Source organism: Peromyscus leucopus, chromosome 1 (assembly GCF_004664715.2).
Source record: "Peromyscus leucopus breed LL Stock chromosome 1, UCI_PerLeu_2.1, whole genome shotgun sequence".
NCBI lineage: Eukaryota > Metazoa > Chordata > Mammalia > Rodentia > Cricetidae > Peromyscus > Peromyscus leucopus.
Window position 1 is genome coordinate 182,780,561 of NC_051063.1, and position 18,252 is coordinate 182,798,812.

The window sequence follows — 18,252 nt, forward strand, 5'->3', positions numbered from 1 at the left end:
AAGAAATAAATAATGTGCCATCCTCTCTACACTTAGTCATCATGTGGGCTGTTTGTCTGGGTTTAGGAACCCCCAGTTAACACAACAGGGCAAAAACACACAAGTTTCAGTAAAGTTACACATTCGTGGGGGTTTTCACCAGAGGGTGAAGTCCAAAACAGGCGCCACTACACAGTTCAGACAAAGAGCAATATGTTTGAGAAGGAATGACAAGATGGATGGGTGTCTGCATTCGGGGAGTCAACTCCGGGCTGTCACTAAGAGATATATGGGGCCTTCAGGCTGGGCTGGGGGAAGATAAGGGCGACTTCACAGTGTTTACACAGGTTCAGGGCAGCCAGAGTCACTGGCCTGTGTGATCAAGGCTCTGTGTCAGCCTTGGTGTGTGAAGGATGGCCCTCCCCAAAGAATCTTTATTGACTGCTGGGGCATGTGGGAGAATGCTGAACAGCTCTTTATGACATTTGATCCTACCTTCTATGTGCATGTTCAAAAAAATTTATACACGAAGTCCTCAAGGCATTTCAGCCTAGAATGGTCAATACCCCGATCTCTTTGTGTGGGGATGGGGGGGGGGGCGGGTTCATGCACATATGGAGGCCAGAAGGCTTGCCCTGTCAATGCCCGACTTACACCTTTGAGAGAGAGTTCTTCACTGAACCTGGAGCCAGAATGGTAACCAGTAAGCCACAGTAATCCTTCACATACAGGAACACACACACACACACACACACACACACACACACACACACACACACACTCACACGTACATACATCCAAGGATAAGATGTATTAGTGTGCATTAACTGTACAAAGTAAATAATTTCATTCTGGTGTTCATACATGCTTTGATTTTATTTGCTCCCTCTGCCCCCTTTCTAATATAAGAAGATTTTTTTATTAATGTATAGTCATTATGTGTAGTGACAGGATATTTCTAAGGTGTGGTGTCACACAGTGCTGGCTAGCTTTATGTTAACTGGACATTAAATAGTCACTTGGGAAGAGGGAACCTTAACTGAGAAAATGCCCCATGTACCACAGCAACAGAAACCCTAACCTAACTAAGACACACACCTTTAATCCCAGCACTCCAGAGGCAAAGGCAGGTGGATCTCTGAGGGTTCAAGGCCAGTCAGGTCTTCACTGGGACTTGCAGGCCAGCCAAGACTACATAGGGAGACCATGACCAAACGAGAAAAAAAAAGACATTCTCATGCAAACCATAGTAATCAAAACCGCATGGTGCTGACTCCAAACAGACATGTATATCAATGGAAAAGAAACAGGCGACCCAGGAATACGTCCACACAGAAATAGTCACCTGATTTTTGACAAAGATGCCCCAAAAATACTTCAGAGAAAAGATATCATCTTCAATCAACTCTGGTGGGGTAATTGGATAGCTACATGTAGACGAATGAAGTTCAGTTCATATCTCTCACCCTATACAAAAATCACTTCCCAAATCATCAAGGCCCCTATTTTTGTCACCGCCCCCCATCACCCCAATTTTCATTCTGTTTCTACGTCTCTAGTAGTCTTCTCCACATCTTAATTTTCCTCTCAGCTTCCACATAGGAGAAAAAATGTGCAGTATTTCTCTTTCTGAGTTTGGTGTGTTTCACTTACGGTAATGGTTTCTGGTTCCATGTCACTTTGCTATAAGTGACATAATTTTATTCCTTCCATGGCTGAGTAAAACCCCATATATATACACTATATAGTCTTGATTCTTCTGTCGATGGGCATCTAGGCTGCTTCCGTTCCCTGGCTCCTGGGAACAGTACAGCAGTAAACACAGGCCTGTGCTTCTGAGGAGATCTTTCTTTCTTTTTTAGAGATTTCATTTTATTTTTAAAAAATCTTATGTGTACATTCATGTGTCTGTGTGAGTGTCTGCCACACGTGTGCAGGTGCCTAAGGAGGCCAGAAGTCTGTTGGATCCCTGGAGTGGGAATTACAGGCGGTTATCAGCTGCCATTTGCATGCTTGATGGAAACCAAACTCAGGTCCTCTGGAAGAGCAGCAAGTGCTCTAAACCACTGAGCCATCTCTCTAGTCCTTGATTTTTAAAATTACTTCATATTATTTATTTATCATGTGCATGTGTGTTCATATGCATGTGGGTGTGCATGCACGTGCAGATAACCTATGGAAGCTGGTTCTCTCCTTTCATCATGGAGATCCCAGGATCAAACTCAGGTCACCAGGCTTGGCAGCCAGCACCCTTACCCACCACACCCTCTCGCCAGCCCCCTGCTTTGGTTCAATAGTTAGATCATACTATGGATTCCTGTGACCTATTCCTGGGCCCTTCCCTATCCACGACAGAAAGGACATTTACACAGAGTCTCTACTGAGCTGAGAAAGGACCACCCACGCAGAAACTGTGTTCTCCTGTGAGGTCCATCCTCTAAACCCTGGCAGGGCAACAGGGCCCAGACTTCCAGTGAAAAGGTGGTTCATGTGGGTAAGAAGTTTCTCCTGGAATCTCATGGCCCTTTGGTCAAAGCTCTAAGACTGTCCCAAGGGCTAGAGAAACTGGCACGTTCTGGAATTTTCTCTGGTTAATGAGTTGAACCGCAGAGCAGAACGTCCAAGCTGTCACTTCACTAGGGCGGGGAAAGTCTTTCTCAGAAACCGTGACTCGTGGCCAGTGGTCTGGAGACACCCTCAACCACAGCAGCCTCGCTACCAGTTGGCTGTCCTGTCATGCCTGCCTCAGACCCGGCTTTAGAGGAGTTTTATCTTTCCTATGGTTATAAATCCTGTCATTGATTTTCTAAGGACTTAGCTATTATAACTGATGGACCTTATTAGAAAACCCAAAACTCATGCTCCAGATTCTGTGCTATGCTGAAAGTGAAAAAAAAAAATCATTGAGAATAATTTAAATAAGTGATGTGCATGATAATGAAGATATGATTAATACTTGTGGCTTAAAATTTTTATTACATTTTTATTTATTCTGTGTGTGTGTGTGTGTGTGTGTGTGTGTGTGTGTGTGTGTGTGTGTTTGGGGGGGTGTTTATAAATGTACTCAGAGAAATATATGGGATACCTCTCCTTCTTTGCTCTTTTCTCCATCAGCTCTCTCCTTTGTTTCTCTTTCTTCCCTCCTTCCTCCCTCTCTTCCTTTTTTCCCTCTCTTTCCACAACTAATTACCAGCCTTTGGAAGTGAAGCCGGCCTCAGAACATTCTTAACTCTCCTTGCTCCACGAATTCTTTCCCTTGTTGAAATTCTAGACCTTGAAAATCCTAAGAATGATATTTCACATACCGATGTAAAACTCAAAACACAGACTGGGGAGATGGATGAGTGGGTACAGTGCTGGCCACACAGTCGGCGCCCGTGGGAAAAGCTGAGCGTGTCAGCGTGGGTGCCTGTTACTCCAGTGCTGAGGATAAAGACAGAGGTGGGGGAGGGAGGAGAGAGGAGAGGGCCCCAGGAGCTGTGTGCCTAACAAAAGGGGTGAGCTGGCTCTAAAACTAGTGAGAGATCCGTCTCCGAGTAAAGTGGGGGGTCAGGGCAGATGACTCAGCAAGTTCTCAGCTCGTATAAGCATGAGGGCCAGAGTTCAGATCCCGAGGACCCACTTAAATTCTGGGCGGTGGAGGTGGCGCACCCGGATTTCCAGCCTCCGGTGGTGGAGGTGGGAGCCCCAGAGTGGCCATTCTAGTCAATGGCGGAGTTCTGGGTTCGACTGAGAGACCCTGCCTCAGTGAAGAAGGTGGAAGAGTGACAGGGATGAGTCAGATGTCAGCCTCCGTCTGCACTTCCTCATACACTTGTGCACCCACACACATGCAAACATGCTTGTATGTGGATGCCAAACACACACACGAAAAGTGGGGGGAAATAAGGTATGGAAGCTAGTGAAGACTTTGCAACATGTGCTTCTGGGTCCCTCAGGAGCTCGGAGTACAACCGGATACACACACACACACACACACACACACACGCACGCACGCACGCACGCACGCACGCACGCACGCACGCACGCACGCACGCACACGTGCTCCAAGAAGCTTCAGGCCAGGGCATCCATACTTTAAATCTTTTAAGGAACTCCTGTCTGGCTCAGTGGTGGTGGCGCACGCCTTTAATCCCAGCACTTGGAAGGCAGAGGCAGGCGGATCTCTGAGTTCGAGGCCAGCCTGGGCTACCAAGTGAGCTCCAGGACAGCCAGGGCTACACAGATGAGCCCTGTCTCAAAGAAGAAAAAAAGAAAAAGAAAGAAACTCCTGTCTGTCTCGATGCCAACAAACAAGGAAAACAAAAATGGTGGATCCAGGAGAGAGAAGAGAGTGAGCGGAGGGGACTAAGAACTAAGGCTTTAGATGGCAGGCAGCTAGAATGTGAGCAGATGAGGCATCAGGAGGTATATTCTGGGTTTCTTTATCCGGGAACTGAGTGGAGGGACTTTCTTCATTGAGAAGAGAACCATTTAAATATAGTCAAGTCCCCCTGAGCCCCGGTTCCACAAACATTTAACCAAGTATGGATTAGAAATATTTGAAAAAACAATCTGTACTGATATGCTTTCCCATTTGCCAATATTTCCCAAACAAGACAGAGTACCTTATTATTACAGATCATTAATGCTACATTATCTCTGGTAAGTGATGCAGATGTGACTTCTAATGTGTAGGAGGATGGACCCCCCCCCCCCGTACATGCAAATAATGTGCCATCTTATTTTATTTTCAGAATATTTTTTATTTATTCTTTGATAATTTCATATATGTGTATGTGTATACACACACAACCATTTCAGTCATCCCCACCCAAATGTCCTTTCCCAGTCCTCTGCCTCAAACACATTATTTTATTTATTTATTTATTCATTATTTATTTATTTATTGGTTTTCGAGACCGGGTTTCTCTGTAGCTTTGGAGCCTGTCCTGGAACTCCCTCTGTAGACCAGGCTGGCCGCAAACTCACATAGATTTGCCTGCATTTGCCTCCTGAGTGCTGGGATTAAAGGCATGCACCACCCACCCCTGCCCGGCCATTCTTTTTATTTTAATCTTTTGTTTTTATATGTATGGCTTGTGTTTGTGGGCGCATGCCCTGACGCAGGTGCCGGAGAAGGGTGAGAGGTGTCTTGCTCTATCACCCTTTTGCCTTCCTCACTCGGGACAAGGTCTCTTGCTGAACTTGGGGCTACACTGGCAGCCAGCCAGCTCCTGGGAATTTTCTTGTCTCTGCTTTCCCAAACCCTGGGGCTATGGGTGCTGACACACTCAGCATTTTATTCAGGTGCTGAGGATTTGAACTCAGGTCCCCAAGCTTGCACAGTGAGTGCTCTTACCTCCTGAGCAGTTTCCCCAAGCTCCTACCACTGTACACCAAGACTTCCCTCAGTGTCTTAGACCCGGACTCTAGATATCAAGGGAAGACTGTGTCTATTGAGTCTTCCGGGAAGGGTTAACAAAATCACAGCCTTCATCTGGGAAGAAAGGACAGGGTTTTTAATATTTACTATTCTACACTAACCTGGCTCTGTGCTTTAGGAAGTATTGGGGAAAGGGTGTAGAATTCTTAGGTGGAAAGAAATAGACTGTTAAGACTTTAGTTGTAATGATTTTGTTTTCATTTTTGTTTTTTGAGACAGGGTTTCTCTATGTAGCCCTGGCTGCCCTTGAAACTTACTCTGTAGACCAGGCTGGCCTCGAACTCACAGAATCAGCCTGCCTCTGCCTCTTGAGTGCCGGGTTTAAAGGTGTGCACCACCACCTCCCAGCTAGCATAATGATTTTTGTTCCATATTCAGTCTAGAGGTAATCACTATTTTTGCTTTCCTACTTGTTTACCTGGTCTTTTAAATATGCATATGACGGGAGCCATAAGCCTAAGCGACTCTTGACACACATGCTGCCATATTTGGGTTTCTCTCCTCTTTTCTTAGATCTAGGCCTTGCTTAAGTCTCCATAGCACCAGAACCTCTTCCCACAGATACCAGAACCTCTTCTCAGATATCAGGTGAATGAGCTGCAGTTAAGCAATTAGGCAGTTAGACAAGGGTAGATAGATAACCTTCAGAGCAACATTTCCTGCTGGCCGAACAGCCCTTAATTAAGTCCCTTCCTGCTTGCAACCCCCATAATTAAGTCCCTTCCTGCTCTCAACCCCCTTTGCCTACCTATATATGCCTTGAGAGTAAAATAAAATTTTGGAGCTTGATCAGACGTCCTGTCTTGCTCTCATTCTTTGTGTCTCTCATTCGCCGGCCCTCCCTTTAGGTCCCTGTTGAAGACCCCACTGGCCGAGGCATGCATATACATGTGCATAGGCTGTTCATGAAACTGGGATCATGCCTGAGTTCACCAGTATACACACTATGGCGGCCAGTGAGCTGGGGAAAAGCAGGGGGGGGGAATGAGGAGGATCGTTTATGTTGCCCATCATGAACAAGTCAGTAGGTGTAAGTCAAGTGTCCCCTACATTTTGTTAGGCATGCTAACAAATCAGCTAAACTCAAAGAGGAGATTGTGGGGATCCGAATCTACAGCCTGTCACAACCAAATTCTTGCAACTGCCACCCGAGGAACATCTTGAGTTAGGAGCATAATGAGTCCTCAGGCTGTAGGGTCTTATGCGATCTCCTGAGATTTAGTGTCAGAATGGACCTCGGCTGTAGGACAGGGTGTGTAGGAAAGCCCCTACATCCTACCTCGGGTGTCAGAAATGTTTGCCCTGGGTGGTGTGCAGGAACAGAGGGCAGTAAAAAAAAACAAAAAAACACACTCTAAAGTCATGTCAGGTAGTGAAGAAGTTCAGAAAGGAGGTGGGGCGCACATTCCCAGGCATCTCAGAGGTGGGGAGCGGGGCAGGAGCTATCCTGCTCTTTTCCGTAGAATGGTAGAGGTCTCAGGCCAGAGAAAGGACAGCCGACGGGGTTCTTAAGTTGCATTGACTATGTACATACTTTTTTTACCACTTGCCAAGTTCTCCGAACAGCTCAGTTTTCTTAATCACTCACCCAGCATTCACACTGCATGCTGAGGCCTGGGGAAGTGCCAAGGTCCTGGGGTAGACACAGTGTGACTTGTCTACTGAGGAGAAAGAAGGGTAAAGGGGGATGGGTCATTGGCTGCAGGGAGAGAGAGACAGGGACAGACAGAGAGCAAGAGATAGACAGACAGGGAGAATCAGAAGGCACTGCGGGAAGCTACTGGGATTTGAAGGCATGAATGAAGGCGTGAAGAGGAAGGCATGAATGGGAGGATTAGAATGCCATGTGTCTTACTTCTTTGTGTGCATTCTAGTTTCTCCCCATTTTTTATGTGTGTCATCGTCCCCTCTCTCCTGCTGTGAGGAGAGACACCGTGACCAAGGCAACTTATCAAAGAAAGCACTTAACTGGGGACTTGCTTACAGTTTCAATGGGTGAGTCCCTGACCATCACAGTGGGGAGCGTGTCAGAGGCAGGCGTGGAACTGGAGAAATAACCAAGAGCTCCACATCCTCATCCACAGGCAGCAGGCAGAGAGACTGGGCCTAGTGAGGGCTTTTGAAACCTCAAAGCCCACCCCACCAGTGACATATGTCCTCCAACAAGGCCACACTTCCTAATCCTTCCTAAACAGTCCGCCTACTGGGAACCAAATGTTGAAATAGAGGAGCCTACAGGGTCCATTCTCATTCAAACCACTACAGGGTGTATACAATGTTTTGCATGTGTGTGATTGCACCTGTGTGTGTGTGTGTGTGTGTGTGTGTGTGTGTGTGTGTGTGTGTTGTATGTGCATGTGAAGGTCCAAGACTAAAGTCACAAATCTTCCACCTTACCCACTGAGGTAGGTCTACTTCAACCAAACCCAGAGCTCACTGATAATGCCTAGTCTCATTAGCCAGCTTGCTCTGGGCATCCCCTATCTGTTTTTCCTTCCGAGGCTGGAAGTGTGGCCACCTGGCATGTATTTATTTATATCTATTTATTCAAATCTTTCCATGGCTGAGAATTTCATACATTTGTACAATAAAATATGAGCTAGACTCCCATTGCCCTCCTCCAAATCTCCCTAAATCCCTGTCAACAAGGAGCGCCCCCCCCCCAACTTCACATTTGTTTTGTTTTTGATCCCTACTAAACTGAAATACTGTGTGGGTATGGGAACACCTCATGGAGCATGGCAAACCTACCAGAGGCCACGTCCTCCGAAAGCCGCAGCAGCTATCAGCTGCTAAAAGTTCCTCGGTACAGACTGGGGCCTGGAGATCATCTCCACTGTCTACGCTGAGATTTAGGCTGGCTTGATCTCACACACGTCTCGTGTGGAGCAACCGCAGCTGCTGTGAGATCATGAGTGGGATGGCCATGTCATGTCCCAGAGACAGCATCTGAACAGCTCTCCTCTCCATCTTCCAACTCTTACATTCCTTCTGTCTCCTCTTCTTCCACATTCCCCGAGTCTTGTTGGGGGAGAGGGGTTTTGATATAGCTGCACTATTTAGGGCCAAGCTTTATTCTTAGCACTCTGGCTGCTCATGCCTCTCTCCACTGACTGTGCCCACTGCCAAAAGCAGCTACTCTCACCAAGGTTGAGAGCAGCCCAGGTCTTTGGTCTAAATGTAGTACTCAGAAGGCAACTTAATGCACGACCGTTGGCCAAAATAACAACAGCATGTCTGAGCTCTGGTCCTCACACTTTTGTGGCAAGTGACTTAACCACTAAGCTATCTCCCCGGCCCTCGTTCATATTTTTAACTAGGCTAATAGTCAGGTTTCTGTCCTCTCTCTGTCTCAAGAACCCATATCTGAAAGAAGAGAACTGGGATGGCCTCAGGATTACAGTGAAGGCAAACCACCATTCCTAGGTTTTGATGATCACTCAGATACATTCAACATGCTGGTGCTCTACTGCTGTCCTCAGAGTTGACGCTTTCAATCCCTACCCAGCTATGGTATTGGACAATCCTAAACATGAACCACCTCTCGAAAATCAACTGTGAGGAATGAGAGTGAAGCTTGGCTAGTAGAGTCCTTGCCTAGCATGAACAAGGTCATGGGTTCCATGAGTGTGCTGTGGCTCATGCCTGTCACCCCAGCACTGGGGAGATGGAAGCTGGAAGACAGACATTTAAGGCCATCCTCCGCTATTCATCAAGTCCAAGGCTAGCCTGGGCTACATGAGACCCTATCTCAAGGAACATAAATCTACCAGAATACCTCTCTGTCTTCCTTCTCCACAATAGTCACCCTAACTTCTGTCCCCATCACACCTTTGCCTGGATATCTCCTAGCCATGCTCCCTAGAGGGTCCTCAGTGTATCATTCACTCTGCACATTCACAGGTTAAACCAATAGGATATTTTTAAGCACTATAGGGAGCTGGAGAAGTGACTTACAGCAGTGGTTCTCAACCTTCCTAATACTGCGACCCTTTAATACAGTTCCTCATGTTGTGGTGACCCCCAACCATAAAATTATTTTTTGCTGCTACCTCATAGCTGTAATTTTGCTACTGTCGTGGATCATAATGTAAATAACTGATATGCAGGATATCTGATATATGACCCCCAAGGCGGACAGGGGGTGGGGGGGCACTACTCATAGGCTGAGAACTTTTGGCTTAATGGTTAAGAGCTGTTGCTGCTATTTGCAGAGGACCAGGATTCGGTTCCCAGAAGCTCCATGGCAGCTCACAATGACCTGTAACTCCTGATCTAGGGGATCTGATGTGCACCTGCACACACACACACACACACACACACACACACACACACGCACGCACGCACGCACACACACACACACACACACACACACACATACACACACGCACACACATTTTTTAAAGAGTATACAGGAGAACGTGCATGGGTTGTATGTGCACTCTGTAAGGGACTTGAACACACTTAGATTTGATGTTGGAAGGACATACCCAGGGAACATACTCTTAGGGCAGCTTTCCTGTTAGCTCCTGGCTGATCTCTCTCCCTCCTGAAGCCTGTCAATCAATGCTTACTTCCTGGAGTCATTAAGGAACAGTACAGAGATATGGAGATAACCCTACCCAATGACACAATCTCTGTTCATGTCTACAGTAGTTAATTAATAACACCCTGGGGCAGGCCAGATGGCTCAGTTGGTTAAAGTGTTTGCCTTGAAAACCTGATGACTTGAGTTCGATCCCTGGACTCCGGGTAAACAAACAGACGGGGTAGTGTTTATCTATAAGCTCAGCATTCTTATGGCGCAATGGCAGGTTGCGACAGGAAAATTGTGTAGGAAGCTGGGGACCAGCTAGCCTGGAGAATGCAAGATCAACAGGGGAAGGGAGCGAGGGTGCTGACCCCTGAATTTGTTCCTTGACCTTATGTTCCATGGCTGGAGCTCATCTTCGCACCTAGCACACACACACCCCCATAATGCTCTCGCACATAGACACATGCACACACACTCACGCACGTACACCCATACCAAAAACAAAACTGAATTTGTTTGAGACCTTCACAAATGTTCTGTGGAATGAGCTCACCCGTGTGCCGAATACACACACTCTCTCTCTCTCTCTCTCTCTCTCTCTCTCTCTCTCTCTCTCTCTCTCTCCAAAACCACCCAAAGTGTCCCCATGAGTTTCAAGGCCTCTGAGAGTCTAACTTCCCCCACTTACTGAGTAGTTCTTCCCTCTCTGCTCACTCACTGCCACAGACCTCCCCTGGATAGCCAACTGATTCCCACCTTTCAGCTTTTGCCCACCCTGGTTCCATCTGGAATGTTCTTCCCTTAGGCCTTTCCCCGTGCCCCCCTCCCCACACCTCCATCTTTGTTCGCCTCAATATTCATGGCCCCCATCAGCCCTCTCAAAACTCCCCCACCCCCACCTTCCACCTAAAATAGCCCCTCCCTCTCGCTCCCTCCCTTATTATCCTGTCAGCACAAAGACATGGCTCTCTCTTCAAAGGGAATAAGAGACAGTTTATTCTTGTGCCAAATACAGATGACCACGGCCCTGAAAGACGAGCTTCACCCTGAAAGTAGTTACATGCGATTTTATTAGTTACAGAGCGAAGGAAGTCATAAATCAAGCCATTTACCAAATACCTTAGCAGGGACCACAGGTAGGCAGGTTATGGCAAAGCAGCAAAACCTCTGTGATAGGTTCCAGATGGTAACTGGTGACATTCTCAGCTTTTGGATTGGTAGGAGCTAGTGGCCTGATGAGAACACATTTTAAAGGTTTTGGTTGTCAAAAGGTCAGACACAGCGGTGGGCACTGGATGGCCAAGATAATTAAAGCCAGAAGAGAATTAGCTACGGATCTGCCGCATTCTAACTCTCTGCAATCAACTTTCTAATTGGTGGGTCAGCCTTGGAGAATCTCCAACAGATGTGTTGCTGCCTTCCCTGGGAGCTTTAGTTTACAGCCGTCGTCCTCATCATCATCACTATTATTTTCTCTTTGTCTCTATTAATGTGTCTGGGTATTTTGCAGGCATAATCTATGCAAGTTTGCAAGCCTGGTGCTTGTGGAGGGCAGAAGGGACATCAAATCACCTAGAAATGGAGTTACAGACAGTTAGGAGCCGCCATGTGGGTGCTGGCGATTGAACCCAGGTCCACTGAAAGAGCATCCAGTACTCTAACCAACACGCTTATCTAGATGTGTCTGGCTCATGTCCCACAATCCCCCACTAGGATAAAACATCAAGAAGGCAGCAATCTTTGATGCCCTGGTCTCTGTAGCACCCCCTCATCACGTGGTCTTGTTGCTTTGCCACTTAAAGCTGAAGGACTAAAGGCACATCTCAGATATTATTGTCTTGGGGATGACACAGCTTTTTCTTTTTTCTCTGGCTTGGGAAGAATATCAGATACTCTTTGAGTCTTGACGGGTACAGATCTTTTAAGAAATTTTTTTCTTCTTATTATTTTTTGGTTGTGTATGTGTGTGTGTTGAAGGGGTAGGTACAGTGCAGGTACCCCCAATTCAGAAGAGAGCTTCAGATCCCCTAGGAGCTGGGGTTATGAACTACCTGATAGAGGCGCTGGGAACGGAACTGGATCTTCTGCAAGACTAGTAACCTGCTCTTAAACACTGAACTTTTTAAAATTAAGCTCAGTGTGTGTGTGTGTGTGTGTGTGTGTGTGTGTGCGCGCGCGCGCGCAGCGCGCGCGCCAACAATAACCAATCCGTGTATGGAGGGTGGGAGACAACTTACAGGAGTCGGTTCTCCCCTTCCCCGTGTGAGTCTCAGGGACAGAACTCGGGTCATCAGGTTTGACAGCAAGCATCTTTCCCCACGGAGCCATCTCAATGGCTTCTATTGCTAACTCTTACCACTAACGTTTTCTAATAATGGTAACCAAGTATATGCATTTGATATTAGACACCCAAATCCCTTAGACATAGCTTTACATTTTATTTTTGCATATGTGTGTGAGAGTGTGGGCATGCATGCACACACACACACCCTGGTAGCACATATGGAGGTCCAGAGGACAACTTGTGAGAGCTGATTTTCTCCTTCTACCACGTGTGTCCTAGAGATTGAACTCGGGTCTCTTGGTGCAAGCTCCTACTCGGCTGAGCCACCTTGCCACCCGGGGTTAGAACCTTATGTTAAATCAATCAAAGCTGGGACCAAATCCCCAGGTTCTTACGTACATTTACGTGCATTTGTGTGGTTTTCTGCAATATCTGGTCTCATGACCCACAGGAATCCACAAAAGATGTGCCTCCCCCAGGGTGGGGGAGAAGCGAGGGCATCAGATGGTGGCCCCCCAAGTGCCCTTCCTCACCTACACGCACCCCCTCCTGACCCTGCCAGTCTTGCTTTGTTTGGTTTTCCCTCCAGAACCAACACCTGGTGTGTCAGGGGCTTAGGTAGGCTCAGCCGTTGGCATGGAGACTGTAGCAGCTGCGGCAAAGGGAGGGGGCTGAGGGAAGAGGGAGAAGAGGCCCGGGGAGACTGGAAATTTCCAGTTCTTAGATCAAAATGTCAAGCTAGCACAGAGTTGCAGAGGAAAAAGAGAGACCCTGCACCCCTTCCCCAACTTCTCACGGCCCTGCTTTCTAGGGGAGCCACACACTTTCGGGGCCACCTCGGCGGCTGAAACCAGTTGCACCGGCTGAAGACTGCAAACAGAGAAAGCTTTTTGTAAATGAAATCAAAAGTTACCATATAACCTACCCATGACATTTCTGAAAAGATTTGAAAGCAGGGAATCGATAGATATTTGCATCCCCAGGTCATGGCAACCTCGTTTGAAATATCGACCCAATGGATGAATAAATAAACAAGGGCCCCATCCACACAATGGAACAGTGTTCAGCCTCACAGACAGCTAAGGAATGCTGAGAGAGGGAGAAATAGTCTTCCCCAGGGAAGAGCACCAGTTGGTTTTTCCAATACCAAATGGTCAGCCCTGCAGGCCTATACACAAGAACATTGTACAAATCGGGCAGGCCTTTTTTTTTTTTTTTAAGAATATATATGTCCATGCATAGATACATGTAACAACACTTAAGGGAAAGAGAGGGCATGAATTTGAAAGAGAGCAAGGAGGGGCCTATGGGAGGGTCTGAAGGGAGGAAAGGAACGGGGGAAGTGATGTCATTATGTTATAATCTCAAAAATAAAAGAAAAAAGAATTTTTAAAGGAAGGAAACTGGGTGGGTGAAATGGTGCCATGGGTAAAGGTGCTGGCTGCCAAGCTTGAGGACCTGAGTTCTATGCCCGGGACCCACATGGCGGAAAGAGGAAGCCTACTTCCCAAAGTCATCTGTGCTCCACATGTACACACACACGATAAACAAATAAAATGTTAGGATTTTTTTCTTTTTTAATTAAGAAATGGTGATGCTACACCATGGATGAACCTTTAGGACACCACACCAAGGGAAATGAGTCTGCCAGGGAAAGACAAATACTGCACTTCCACTTATGTGAGGTACTGAAAGTGAGCAACTCCCAGGACCAATTAGGAGGATGGTTGTCCTGGACTGTGAATAGACAGAGTTACGGATTAATGGCTGCTGAGCCTTGGTAGACATAAAAAGCACTGGAGATAGATGATGGTAAATGCTGGGCGTTGTAACTGTATCGGTAACCATGGAGCCATACACTTACAATGGGTCATTAGCAAGATTTAACTTATTCATATTTCTTGCTATAAAAATTAAAGGGAAAGAAAGGTAGCGATGACCTCAGAGAATGGTGAGGGCAATAAAGAACTTGAAACAGGTTGCAGAAAGGGCTGCTGGAGATAACATATCAATTGGCCTTTCTGTAACTGGCACTAATTTGCTTTGGGGGGCTTTAAACATGCTTTTATTTTTATTTAATGTATAAATCTCCATAAGTATGGGCTACACGTACACAGGTGTTCTGGAGGCCAGCTGGAGTTACGTAAAGTTGTGAGTCACTAACACGGATTCTGGGAACCAAACTCTGGTCCTCTGTAAGGTCAGCAAGTGCTGCTAACTGCTGGGCGATCCCCCCAGCTCTCTCCCTGCTACCAAACTGTTCAGCCTACCTACCCATCCCATGACCATACCTGGGTTGAGTAGAACACTTGGAGAGCGCCCCCGCCCCCCACCTCCTGTTTATCTTGTCTTCATTTTAAGTCATGCCACACATCCCCGTGCCCAGAGCAGACCTGGTGTGTTGTTTCTACTGAAAATAAAATAAAAAAATACTGATCAAATGAACGACTGTTGCAGCAGACATTCTTAACTTCCCTCCTTTGCCGACGGTGCAAGAGTTCATCCAGGTCATAAATCTGCAACTGGAATGCCTGGCTGATGGGGACACACTAGAAGCTTTCTCAGATGACTGTGAGCCCCTCTCCGCAAGGCTCTGGGACTCACATTCTTTTCCACTCAGCGCCGCAGAGTAAAGAACCGAATCCACAGCAGACACACTGCCTAATGCACAACAGGTGTTCTGGAGATTGATGTGAGCGAACACATGACTTAGTACCTGGATCGGGTTTGCTCAACGTGGGCACATCAGTCAATTTTTAATCTAGCTTTTATTTAACATGCACCATAGCGTGAAATCGCCTTGAGAACAGTTGTTTCTTCATCCAGTAAGGAGTTTATGTCTTTAGACTGTAAAATCTTGCAGGAATGGTGTTCTCGTTTAAAACCTTTTTCACACACACACACACACACACACACACACACACACACATACATATATAGTGTGCACATGTACTGTAATATGTGTGTAGAGGTCAGAGGACAGAAAAGAAAAGAGAGACAGAGATAGAGACAGACAGAGCGAGACAGAGAGATAGACAGGCAGAGTATGGGAGTGTTGATTTTCACTATAAGGAATTGACGCATGGGATTATGGAGCCAGTGAGCTTGAAGAGCAAGCTGGCAGGGTTGAAATTCAGGTAGGATTTCTGTGTTTCAGTCCACCACAGAAGGTGACCCTTACTTGAAATCCACTGTTTTATAGCAATGCCATTTTCAAAATGTTTACAGCAACGAATGGCTTAGCGTTTGATCAAACAACAAGGCCACACAGCCTAGCCAAAAGCACACATAAAATTAAGTATTGTTATGTTTTCAGATATGCCTATTGGCCTATGTCCTAGAATAATTGGAAATTCAAGATAGAGGTCAAAGACGATTAGAGACAGATTTCTTTAGGCCCTCATTGCCTGGATCCACACGTTTGTGTGTGTATGTGTGTGTGTGTGTGTGTGTGTGTGTGTGTGTGTGTGTATGGTCTACATGCAAAGGTGTGAATATATGTGTGTGTACACATGCCTGTAGGTGCATGTCAATGTGTGTGCGTGTTTGCATATAGAGGCCAGAGGTTGATGTCAGGACTCTCCACCTTATTTATCTACGTATTCACTTATTTACTTATTTATTTTTGACACAGTGTCTCCTAATGATCACGAAGTTCATTGATTCAGCTAGACTGACTGGTCGGTGAGCTTCAGGGACCTCCCTGTCCCCACAGCCACCCCACTCCCCCAGCACACGAAACTGCACCTGGATTATAGATGTGCTATTTATTTATTTACTTATTTATTTATTTATCTATCTACTTATTTATTCCTGTGTGTATATATGTAGGCACCCATGTGCAGGTCAGAGGACAACTTTCAGGAGTCAGTTCTCTCTTACCACTAAGGGGGTCCCAGGGATTGAACAAGGTCTGTCAGACTTTGCAGCAAGCCACCTTCACCCACAGAGCCATCTCGCTCTATGCCATGTGTGCTTTTTGTTTTTTTATAACAGACAATATTGGTTAAATCAAGTCACATTGTGCAAACACAGCTTCAAGACAGGCCCCGTGGCACCCCTCTGTTCTATTATTTTTATTTAATCATTGACAAACGAATGTGGTTGGTTATAGCATGTTCACGTATGTATAGCACGTTCATGAGAGAAGCTTCCTGCGTTTATCTTTTTTCCCCCCTCAAGACAGGGTTTCTCTGTATAGCCCTGGCTGTCCTGGGACTCACTCTGTAGACCAAGCTGGCCTTGAACTCAGAGAGATCCGCCTGCCTTTGCCTCCCGAGTGCTGGGATTAAAGGTGTGGTGTGCGACACTTAAAATTAGACTTACTTGTTTATTGTGGCAGGGAGGCATGAATGTCCTGGTGTGCATGTGGTGGAGATCAGAGGATGATTTGTGAGTGTCACTTCTGCCTTTCCACCATATATATCCCAGGGATCAAATCTGTGTCATTGGGCTTGGCAGCAAGTGCCGTTACCCTGCTGAGCCATCTTGCTGGCCTCGAGGCTAGTGTATTCTCTCTACTACGATGATGCCCATTCCCATTCACTTCCCTGGAATGGCATAATTATATTCTTCACGGCATGACAGAGCACCACTGCGCATATAGAAAAGATGTTTTTATCCACTGATCTGCTGGCGGGCATCTTGTTTTAGTCTATAACCCGGCTAGTGTGAACAGTGCAGCAATAACAGGTGTGCACACATCTCTGTCCTACATGGACTTCCCTTCCATCCCTTCAGCATCTTCTGCTTTAACTCAGTGGCTGCCTCTAAGAATCTCCAAGAAAGAATCCTGAGGCTGAATCTCCTTCCAGGTCACAGTCAAAAGTTAAATCTCAGGCTGGAGAGATGGCTCGGTGGTTAAGAGCACTAGCTGCTCTTCTGGAAGACCTGGGTTTGATTCTCAGTACCCACATGTCTGTAACTCCAGTTCCAAGGGATCCAATATGCTTTTCTGGCTTCCTTGGTCACTGCACACGTGTGGTACATGAACATTCATGTGGGCAAAACACATACACACACAAAAAATGAATATTTTTAAGTGCCTACTACTCTTACAGAGGACCTAGGTTTGATTCATAGAACCCACATCAGGCAACTCATAACCACTTGCAACTCCAGCTCCTGATGGGTCCAACACCTCTGGCCTCCAAAGGCATGGACACTCTTGTGCCTACACGCATGCGCGCGCACGCACACACACACACACACACACACACACACACACACACACACACTTAAGAATAAAACATAAAAAGAAAAAGAGTTAAATTGAGGGTTGTGGATGTAGCTCAGTTGGTACAATGCTTGTCTAACAGGTGTGCAGCCTTGTTATAGCTCAGCACCACACAAAGTAGGCACGGTGGCACACCCAGTAATCGTAGCACTCAGGAGGTAGAAGCAGGCAGATGAAGAAGCTGTTTTTTGATTTATTTATTTTTATTTTATGTGCATTGATGTTTTGCCATAGGTCCTTTGGAACTGGAATTACAGACCGTTGTGAGCTGCCGTGTGGGTGCTGGGAATTGAACCCGGGTCTTCTGAAGAGCAGTCAGTGCTCTTAACCACTGAGCCATCTCTCCAGTTTAAGAAGTTTAAGGTCAACCTCTGCCACATACATGTTTGAGTTCATGCGACCTTGCCTCAAAAGAAGTGAATTGTAAAAAGAAGTGGAAACCTTTTGGGATTTTTATCTGCAGGGCATGTATTTCTTCACGTATGTCCTGTCTGGATCCTGTGTGAGGAAAACTCAAAGTCTTGGAATGCAAAGGGACAGAGACCATCAAGGAGATAGATTTGAGAATACAATAGAAGAAGCCAGCATGGACAAGGGACATCAACAGAGAGACAGGGGCACAAACTATCCAGGAGTATTGATATATGTCTAACTGCACATGGCAAAGACCGAGTCAACACATCTTCCCAACAGAGCATTAAATGTCTGCTGTCTGAGCTAAGGAGAATGGGGAGCCATTGACTTCACACACGAACTGCATGAGTTTTGGTTGGGGTCCGGTTAGGCTCAGCTGG